Raw genomic sequence first — 11,413 nt, forward strand, 5'->3', positions numbered from 1 at the left:
TCAGCTTGCTCCAGTTTTCACTAAGTATGAAAACTGATTATGTTTTTGCTATGTTCACATGCTTGCAATTGTATTTTCTGATCCCTTTTGGCTCAAGGTCACTAAGGGACTTTTGTTAAGCTATTTGAGTAGCTCCATGCCGTGCTTTACTTTGCCATGTTCAGGTCCTGTAGCATGTAGTTTTGTTACTCCGAAGAGTGCTACCTGATCTGAAATTCCAGATAAGTGTTAATTTCACTAAGTCTGAGATCTGTTTTCCATATGCATTTTTGCCATGCTTGTTTGAACCTGTTAATGGATGAATTGGCCGTAGCTCAGTGCTAGACTTTTGTTAAGCATCTTGAATTCATCCCTGCCATGTATTTTGTTGTCATGTTTGGTTGCTGTAGCATGTTCATCTCATTGCATTTAGTTGGCTACTTCCTGTAAATCGCAGACAGGTGCCATATTTGAATCGCTTGCCATTTCCAAACCGTAACTCCGATTCCGGCGTTCTTTATATCGTTTTTAAGAGATTTCATCTCATCTTTCCAGTGGCACACTTGGATTTCCAAGTTGAGGCCAGGTTCATGCATTTCCTGTCATATCTTGCATTTTGCATCCCGCATCGCATCCCGCATAGCATATCATCTTTGCATTGTGTTGTTTGAGTTTGCACGTGGTTGATTGTGCCCTTGTTGCTTGTTTGTCTTGTTTGGGTAGAGCTGGGAGACGAGTTCACTAACGAGGAGCCCGTTGAGTTTGCTTTCGAGGATCCAGTCAACTCTGACAACGGTGCAGGCAAGATGATCATACCCTCGAAATCACTATTATCTTTGCTATGCTAGTTTGCTCGCTCTTTTGCTATGCCATTGCTACGATGCCTACCATTTGCTTTCAAGCCTCCCAAATTGCCATGTCTAACCTCTAACCCACCATGTCCTAGCAAACCATTGATTGGCTATGTTACCGCTTTGCTCAGCCCCTCTTATAGCGTTGCTAGTTGCAGGTGAAGATTGAAGGTCGTTCCTTATTGGAACATGTATTTACTTGTTGGGATATCATTATATTATCTGGTTATCTTAATGCATCTATATACTTGGTAAAGGGTGGAAGGCTCGGCCTCTCGCTTAGTGTTTTGTTCCACTCTTGCCGCCCTAGTTTCCATCATATCGGTGTTATGTTCCCGGATTTTGCGTTCCTTACGTGGTTGGGTTATAATGGGAACCCCTTGATAGTTCGCCTTGATTAAAACTTTTCCAGCAATGCCCAACATTGGTTTTACCATTCGCCACCTAGCCTCTTTTTTCCCTTGGGTTACCGGAGCCCAAGGGTCATCTTATTTTAACCCCCCCGGGCCAGTGCTCCCTCTGAGTGTTGGTCCGAACTGAGCTGCCTGCGGGGCCACCTCGGGGAAACTTGAGGGTTGGTTTTACTCGTAGCTAGTCTCATCTGAGTGTGCCTTGAGAAAGAGATATGAGCAGCTCCTATCGGGATTTGTCGGCACATTCGGGCGGTGTTGCTGGTCTTGTTTTAACCTGTCGAAGTGTCTTGAGTAACCGAGATACTGAGTCTGATCAGAACGTCTCGGGAGGAGGTCTATTCCTTCGTTGACCGTGAGAGCTTGTCATGGGCTAAGTTGGGACTCCCTTGCAGGGACTGAACTTTCGAAAGCCGTGCCCGCGGTTATGGGCAGATGGGAATTTGTTAATGTCCGGTTGTAGATAACTTGAACCTTAATTAAATAAAATGAATCAACTGAGTGTGTTACCCTGATGGGGCGAAGTCCGGGAAGTGGACACGGTGTTGGAGTAATGTTTGCGCAGGTTGCTCTCTAGTTTCTCGCTCGTGCTTTGCCTCCTCTTCTCGCTCTCTTTTGCGAATAAGTAAGCCACCATACTTGCTAGTCGCTTGCTGCATCTCCACTCATTATTTACCTTGCCTTACCTATAAGCTTAAATAGTCTTGATCACGAGGGTGCGAGATTGCTGAGTCCCTGTGGCTCACATATTACTATTACACCAGGTGCAGGGCCTGATGATTCCGCTCCAGGAGACGCACTTGAGCTCAAGTGGGAGTTCGACGAAGACTCTCAACATTACTATGTTTCCTTTCCCAATGATCAGTAGTGGTGCCCAGTTGGGGGTGAACGGGACCGTGTCGCATGTTGGGTTCTCTTTTATTTTGGCGCCGTAGTCGGGCCATGAGTGTTTGGATGATGTAATGTTATTTATGTACTTGATTGACGTGGCGAGTGTAAGCCAACTATGTTATCTCCCCTTTTATTATCATATTCCATGGGATGTTGTGAAGATTGCCTAACTTGCGACATATGCCTTCAATGCGATTATGCCTCTAAGTCGTGCCTCGATACGTGGGAGATATAGTCGCATCGAGGGTGTTACAAGTTGGTAATCAGAGCCTTCCCCGACCTTAGGAGCCCCATTGCTTGATCGTTTTTAGCGGCCGAGTTGTGTCTAGAAAAATGTTTTGAGTTTTTTTAGGAATTATATATCGGAGAGTTTAGGAATTCTTTTTACTTCCCAGTCTCCTCATCGCTCTGGTAAGGCATCCTGACGTAGAGTTTTGACTCTTCTCTTCTCAAATTTCACTAATTTTTTTTAGGATCATGGGGGTATCTTGGAATCGTTCCGATGGTTTTATGATGAGAACATTGACTTGGTGCCTCCTGTCAGGGGTTTAGTGGAATTGTCCCGGGGAGTTGAGCTCTGAGGTGTTTTCATCATAATTTTATCGTTGCAGTTCTGGAATACCTGAGTTTAGTACGCCGACATCGAAAATCTCTTTTATGCAGTTCGTTGGTGAGATAACCTCGACGCCACCCAGTACTGGGGCGGGAGTTCGGGAGTATCGCCATAACTTGTATAACGGATGCTTTTCGAAGGTTGAGGTAGATGGTTTCCGAAGGTTTCTTGGTTATGTGTTGAAGGATGGATACAACTGGATGTAGGATTTACTAGTTTGGGTGAGATATTATGCTTCCCCTGTATCCCCAACACCCGATTGCATAACCGGAAAGGTTCGCGAGTTCCATAGGTGGGAATTCTAGTAGCTCTAGTTCTTCTTCCACGGATATTGATTTGAGATTGGGATTTCTTACCGATTATTCGTTCTTGATCCGTACCTTGTTGATTTATTTCTCTACCTTAATTCTACGTGGCTTCTCAATTTATGGATATGTGACCATTTCAAGAGGAATACATTCGTTCATTTTGTTCAGATGTGAAGACTATATGTTGCAATTTTCATTCCGTTGGATTCAGCTTCAATATTTATCTATCAATGTGCTAATGGTGGTCAACCTCTTTAGGATGGATCCTCCAACGCGCACGACTCCGAATCCTGATCCGCCACCACCTCCACCTCCTCTAGAGGCATGGCAAGCTGTGATGGCCGCAACCAATGCAAACACACGGTTGATCATGCAAATTCTTCAAGAGCGCAATCAAGGCAACCAAGGGAATCAAGGCAGCAATCAGAATCATTTTGCTACACTCAACCAGTTCCTTGCTAACGGGCCAAAGAATTTCAGCAATTGTGTTGAGGCAACCGATGCTGACGATTGGCTTGTGGATCTGTGCAAGCATTTCGAGTGCAGTAACGTCAGGCCTGAGGACTTTGTTAAGTTCGCTTCCTTCCAACTCAAAGATCAAGCTGCAGAATGGTTCCAGCAGTACAAGGATTCTAGAGGTGGACGCGTTATCACTTGGGATGATTTCTGTCGAGATTTCCGAGCTCATCATATTCCCCAAAGCGTGGTTGAAAGCAAGCGTGAGGAATTCCGCAACCTGAAGCAAGGCTCTTTGTCTGTCTATGACTACAACAAGTTGTTTCAGAAGCTCGCCCGCTTTGCCAAGCAGGACGTCCCTGATGAGAAGAACATGATATACTAGTTCAGGGGTGGTCTCAGAGAAGAAATTCAGCTAGCTCTTGTTCTCTTCGAGCCATTGAGATACGATGAGTTCTACAACATGGCACTGAAGCAAGAGGCTGCACAGTTGAGGTGTGATGCTTCCAAGAAGCGAGCCAGAGATGTTACTCCTTCTTCCTCTACTCAAGTGGCCAAGCAGCAGAAGTTTTGTCTTCCTCTTCCTCCGTTCCGTCAGCCGTATCAGCAGAAGAGCAAAGGTGGCAGTGGTTCTTCCCACCCACCCAACCCTGGCTTTCAGAACAAGACTTCGTCTCAAGCTCCAAGATCGACTGCTCCGTACCACCGTCCGCTTTCAGAGGTCACATGCAACAAGTGCCAACAGAAGGGTCACTATGCCAACAAGTGTTTCAACCAGAGGCGTCTTCCTCCTCCTCCTCCTGTCAGATCGGCAAGTACAGCTGTGGTCAAGCATAACCCCAAGCACGCCAAGGTCAACTTGATGAATGCAGCTCAGGCAGAGGATTCGTCAGATGTGATCATGGGTAACCTTCCTGTTAATGATATTCCCGCAAAAGTACTTTTTGACTCTGGTGCATCGCATTCCTTCATGTCATTCCCATTTGCATCGGAGAACAATTTTAGTACTAAGGCTTTACCCAGAGCTATGCAAGTCGTCTCTCTGGCTAAGCGTCTGAGTTCTAGTTTGATGGTTCCGGATATTTCTATCTTGATGGGTGATTTCAAGTTTCTGGCTTCTCCAATGGTTCTTGGTAACTCGGATATTGATCTTATTCTCGGGATGGATTGGCTTTCTAAGCACAAGGCTCAGCTTGATTGTGCAGCCAGGCAGATCCAATTTACTGATTCTTCTGAGGATGTAATTGTATTTGCCGCTCGGGATAATTCCATCCGTCTGTTTTCTCTCAATGAGAAGGGTGAATTGGATGCCATCTCTCAAATTCCAGTCGTTTGCGAATATCAAGACGTCTTTCCAGAAGAGCTTCCAGGAATGCCTCCGCACCGGCCAGTTGAATTCGTTATTGATCTTGAGCCTAGCACGGAACCTGTGTGCAAACGTCCTTACAAGCTCGGACCTAAAGAGTTGAAGGAGCTGAAGAAGCAACTCGATATTCAAGAGAAAATGGGTCTCATCCGGCCTAGTTCTTCTCCGTGGGGTTGTGGTGTTCTTTTTGTGAAGAAGAAGGATGGAACGGACTGACTTTGTGTTGATTACTGTCCAGTGAGCAAGAAGACCATCAAGAACAAATACCCAGTTCCCAACATCAATGAGCTGTTCGAACAACTCAAAGGTGCTCGAGTATTCTCCAAGCTTGATCTCTGCATGGGTTATCATCAGATTCGAATCCGTGAGCAAGATATTCCCAAGACGGCTTTCAGGACAAGCTTTGGTTCATATGAATACACTGTCATGTCTTTTGTCCTCGTCAACGCTCCTCTGATGTTCTCTCGCATGATGAACTTCATCTTCAACGCCTACACCAATTATTTCGTTTTGGTCTATCTCGACGACATTCTGGTTTTCTCCAAGAACAAGGAAGATCATGCCAAGCACTTGTGTTTGGTTCTTGATAAGCTAAGGGAACATCAGTTCTACGCCAAGTTCTCCAAGTGTGAATTTTGGCTCGATGAGGTTCTTTATCTTGGTCATATCATCTCTACCAAGGGCATTGCCATGAATCCTGAGAAGGTGTCTGCAATTGTGAATTGGGAACCTCCTCAGAACGTGAAGCAACTCCGCAGTTTTCTCGGTCTCGCAAGCTATTGTCGAAGATTCGTTGAAAACTTTTCTAAGATCGCGAAGCCTCTCTCTAATCTTCTCCAAAAGCACGTCAAGTACGTTTGGTCTCCAGAGTGTGACATTGCTTTCAACACTTTGAAAGAGAAATTGATCACTGCTCCAGTTCTAACTCCGCCTGATGAATCCAAACCGTACGAGGTCTTTTGTGATGCCTCTCTCCAAGGTCTTGGTGCAATATTGATGCAAGAGAAGAAAGTTGTTGCTTATACATCTCGCCAGTTGAAGCCGAATGAGAAGAACTACCCCACTCATGATCTCGAGTTGGCGGCAGTTGTGCATGCTCTTTTGACTTGGAGACATCTTCTATTGGGAAGAAAAGTGGACATTTTCACTGATCACAAGAGTCTCAAGTACATCTTCACTCAGCCTAATCTCAACCTCAGGCAAACTCGATGGGTCGAAATGATTCAAGAGTATAATCCAAGTATCGAGTATACTCCAGGCAAGGCCAATATGATTGCTGACGCATTAAGCAGGCAAGCTTACTGCAACAGTCTGATTCTCAAGCCTTTTCAACCCGAGCTTTGTGAAGCTTTCCGCAAACTTAATCTGCAAGTTGTTCCTCAGGGTTTCCTCGCCAACCTTCAAGTCTCTCCTACCTTGGAAGACCAGATTCGCCAAGCCCAGCTTCTTGATGCTATGGTGAAAAAGGTGAAGATTGGGATTGCCAAGAGTCAGTCCAAGTACAAGTGCTACCGCCTTGATGACAAGGACACTCTCTTCTTCGAGGATCGTATTGTTGTACCCAAAGGTGACCTCCGTAAAGTGATCATGAACGAGGCTCACAATTCTCTCCTCTCCATCCACCCTGGGAGCACGAAGATGTATCAGGACCTCAAGCAAGCTTATTGGTGGACTCGAATGAAGCGCGAGATCGCTCAATTCGTGAATGAATGTGATGTCTGCAGAAGAGTGAAGGCAGAACACCAAAGGCCAGCTGGTCTCCTCCAACCTCTTGCCATTCTAGAATGGAAGTTTGACCACATTGAAATGGACTTCGTGACTGGGTTTCCTAAGTCCAAGCGTGGCAATGATGCTATATTCGTTGTCATCGACAAACTCACCAAAGTGGCTCATTTTCTTCCTATCAAAGAGTCGATCACTACAGCTCAATTGGCGGAACTCCATACCTCTCGTATTGTCTCTCTGCACGGTATTCCACAAGTGATCTCTTCAGACCGTGGCAGCATCTTTACCTCGAAGTTTTGGGATTCTTTTCAGAAGGCCACGGGCACGAACAACCGCTTCAGCACAGCTTTCCATCCTCAAACTAGCGGTCAAGTCGAGCGTGTCAACCAGATTCTTGAAAATATGCTCAGGGCTTGTGTGATCTCCTTCGGCATGAAGTGGGAGGATTGTCTTCCTTATGCTGAATTCTCCTACAACAACAGTTTTCAAGCAAGTTCGGGCAATGCCCCATTTGAAATTCTGTATGGCAGGAAGTGCCGTACCCCTCTCAACTGGTCTGAAACCGGTGAACATTAGCTTTTGGGTAATGACTTAATCACAGAGGCAGAAGAAATGTGCAATGTCATTCGAGATAACCTCAAAGCAGCCCAATCCCGTCAGAAGAGCTACTATGATAGTAAGCACCATGATTTGGCTTTCGAGATCGGAGATCATGTTTACCTCCGCGTCTCTCCTATGAAAGGTACTCGTCGCTTCGGTATCAAAGGGAAGCTTGCCCCTAGATACATGGGACCTTTCAAGTTTGTCAGCAAGAGAGGTGACCTCGCCTATCAACTCGAGCTTCCTTCAAACTTTGCAAATGTTCATGACGTGTTCCATGTCTCTCAGCTCCGAAAGTGATTCAAGACTCCTGACCGCACCGTCAACTTCGAGGACATTGAGCTCCAAGAAGATCTCTCTTATCGTGAGCACCCAGTTGCTATTCTTGAAGAGACTGAACGCAAGACTCGCAACAAGTCAATCAAATTTCTCAAAGTCAAGTGGTCACACCATTCCGACCGTGAAGCTACCTGGGAACGCGAGGATCACCTCCGTTCTAAGTACCCGGCGTTCTTTCAGTCCTAGATCTCGGGACGAGATCCTTTCGTAGTGGTGGAGTGTTGTAACATCCCGGATGTAACTTTCCCAATTTGTACTCCAACTCTTGCCGTTTCTGGTGTTAAGTTATATTTATTTTCTCGGGTTCGGGTCTTTGTCTCCGTGTGTTGTTGTCATTGTCATGCATCTCATATCATGTCATCATGTGCATTGCATTTGCATAGGTGTTCGTCTCATGCATTCGAGCATTTTCCCCGTTCTCCGTTTTGCATTCCGGCGCTTCGTTCTCCTCCGGTGGTCATTTCTACCTTTCTTTCGTGTGTGGGGATTAAACATTTCCGGACTGGACCGAGACTTGCCAAGCAGCCTTGGTTTACTACCGGTAGACTGCCTGTCAAGTTTCGTACCATTTGGACTTCGTTTGATACTCCAACGGTTAACCGAGGGACCGAAAAGGCCTCGTGTGTGTTGCAGCCCAACACCCCTCCAAGTTGGCCCATAACCCACCAAAACCTTCTCCATCATCTAGAGCGTTCGATCACGATCGCGTGGCCCAAAACCGCACCTCATTTGGACTCTCCTAGCTCCCTCTACCTATAAAATAGCATCTCCCCCAAAATTTTCGAGTCATTCCACCCCTAACCCTAGCCCCGCTCCTCTCCGCGTGGCCGGACACGTCCGTCGGCCGCCGGACACATCGCCGCCACCACTCAGGAGCTGCCACGTGGCCCCCTACGCCGCATCCCACCGCTCCGGCCCGCCAGGCCCAAGTCGGGCCCCGCGAGCCCATCACCACCGCCGCCCTTTTCCTCGCCCGCACCGCTCCCCTCGCCGGCCGCCGCCGCCGCGCCGCCGTGGACCGCAACGCCGGCCGCCGCCAAGACGAGCTGCCGCCCCCGGTCGCGCCTCGCCGCCCGGCCTCCACCGCCATCGCCATCGCCGGCCACCGCCATCACCATCGCCGCCCGGCCGTCTCCCCCTCCTCCGGCGGCCTCCTACGTCTCCGGCGAGCTCATCCACTCTGGTGAACAGGAACTCCAACGATCCTCGGGATCCGTGCCGGCTGGATCTAGATCCGGATCGGGTTGACTTTTGCCCTGAAACCCTAATTTTTTTGCAATGTTCATCGCATCGTAACTCCTCATCCGTAGCTCCGTTTTGGGCGTACAGCATATCAAAATGTTCGTCTCAAAGAGTACATCATTTCATTCCATTGCATCATTTTCATTTGAGTTCATCTTGATGCCCGAAATGCTATTAGAAGAGGGCTACTTGAGATAATTGCCAGATCTACTGCTCTATTTAGAAATTTGTCATTTTTTGCCATGATTATTGTGTGCTGGATATGCCCATGAGCTCTACATATGTTTTGTTAAGGGTTTTTCCTTCTTTCCAGAGGTGCAACCCATGTATTTTTGTGATGTGTGTGGTGACTAGCACAAGCTTGCAAAGTGAGGCACTTGGTAATGCTGATTTCAGGGACTTACCATTTCCACCAAGTCCTTGACCTGTTTATCTCATATGGCCATATGTTCATGTTGTTTCCTAGTGATCCGTGCCTCTTTTGAGGATGATCAGTAAGGATGTTTTGCTAATCTTGTAGTGCTCTATCCATCCATGTCTTTGTTTGCAATTATGGAGCACCCTAGCTTGAGTCAATCGAGCTCTACTTTTGCTACTTCGTGAATCTGGGAAGATTGTCTACTTGTTAGAGATTTTTGCCGATGATGTTGTAGTTGATCCGTGCATGCTATGTTATTGTTCTTGCCATGTATAGCTTGCATTTTGTGTATTCTTGATGGGTGTATGCTTAGATTATCATGACTTGATCCGTAGTGAGTGCATCGAGCTCGTAAACATGCCTACTTGATATCTGTTTTCAGCATGGTCCAGTTTTCACCAAGTCTGAGAACTGATTATGTTTTTGCCATGTTCACATGCTTGCAATTGTATTTTCTGATCCCTTTTGGCTCAAGGTCACTAAGGGACTTTTGTTAAGATCTTTGATTAGCTCCATGCCATGCTTTACTTTGCCATGTTCAGGTCCTGTAGCATGTAGTTTTGTTGCTCCGAAGAGTGCTATCTGATCTGAAATTCCAGACAAGTGTTAATTTCACTAAGTCTGAGATCTGTTTGTCATATGCATTTTTTCCATGCTTGTTTGAACCTGTTAATGGATGAATTGGCCGTAGCTCAGTGCTATACTTTTTTTAAGCATCTTGAATGCATCCCTGCCATGTATTTTGTTGCCATGTTTGGGTGCTGTAGCATGTTCATCTTGTTGCATTTAGATGGCTACTTGCTGTAAATCGCAGACCGGTGTCATATTTGAATCGCTTGCCATTTCCAAACCGTAACTCCGATTCCGGCGTTCTTTATATCGTTTTCAAGCGATTTCATCTCATCTTTCCAGTGGCACACTTGGATTTCCAAGTTGAGGCCAGGTTCATGCATTTGCTGTCATATCTTGCATTTTGCATCCCGCATAGCATATCATCTTTGCATTGTGTTGTTTGAGTTTGCACGTGGTTTATTGTGACCTTGTTGCTTGTTTGTCTTGTTTGGGTAGAGCCGGGAGACGAGTTCACTAACGAGGAGCCCGTTGAGTTTGCTTTCGAGGATCCAGTCAACTCTGACAACGGTGCAGGCAAGATGATCATACCCTCGAAATCACTATTATCTTTGCTATGCTAGTTTGCTCGCTCTTTTGCTATGCCATTGCTACGATGCCTACCATTTGCTTTCAAGCCTCCCAAATTGCCATGTCTAACCTCTAACCCACCATGTCCTAGAAAACCATTGATTGGCCATGTTACCGCTTTGCTCAGTCCCTCTTATAGCGTTGCTAGTTGCAGGTGAAGATTGAAGGTCGTTCCTTATTGGAACATGTATTTACTTGTTGGGATATATTTATATTATCTGGTTATCTTAATGCATCTATATACTTGGTAAAGGGTGGAAGGCTCGGCCTCTCGCCTAGTGTTTTGTTCCACTCTTGCCGCCCTAGTTTCCGTCATATCGGTGTTATGTTCCCGGATTTTGCGTTCCTTACGCGGTTGGGTTATAATGGGAACCCCTTGATAGTTCGCCTTGATTAAAGATTTTCCAGCAATGCCCAACATTGGTTTTACCATTCGCCACCTAGCCTCTTTTTTCCCTTGGGTTACTGGAGCCCAAGGGTCATCTTATTTTAACCCCCCCCCCGGGCCAGTGCTCCCTCTGAGTGTTGGTCCGAACTGAGCTGCCTGCGGGGCCACCTCGGGGAAACTTGAGGGTTGGTTTTACTCGTAGCTAGTCTCATCTGAGTGTGCCCTGAGAAAGAGATATGTGCAGCTCCTATCGGGATTTGTCGGCACATTCGGGCGGTGTTGCTGGTCTTGTTTTAACCTGTCGAAGTGTCTTGAGTAACCGAGATACCGAGTCTGATCGGAACGTCTCGGGAGGAGGTCTATTCCTTCGTTGACCGTGAGAGCTTGTCATGGGCTAAGTTGGGACTCCCCTGCAGGGACCGAACTTTCGAAAGCCATGCCTGCGGTTATGGGCAGATGGGAATTTGTTAATGTCCGGTTGTAGATAACTTGAACCATAATTAATTAAAATGAATCAACTGAGTGTGTTACCGTGATGGCCTCTTCTCGGCGGAGTCCAGGAAGTTGACACGGTGTTGGAGTAATGTTTGCGCAGGTTGCTCTCTAGTTTCTCGCTCGTGCTTTGCC

This window comes from Triticum urartu, chromosome 6A, assembly GCF_056163025.1.
Source record: "Triticum urartu cultivar PI428250 chromosome 6A, HENAU_Tu73, whole genome shotgun sequence".
Lineage (NCBI taxonomy): Eukaryota > Viridiplantae > Streptophyta > Magnoliopsida > Poales > Poaceae > Triticum > Triticum urartu.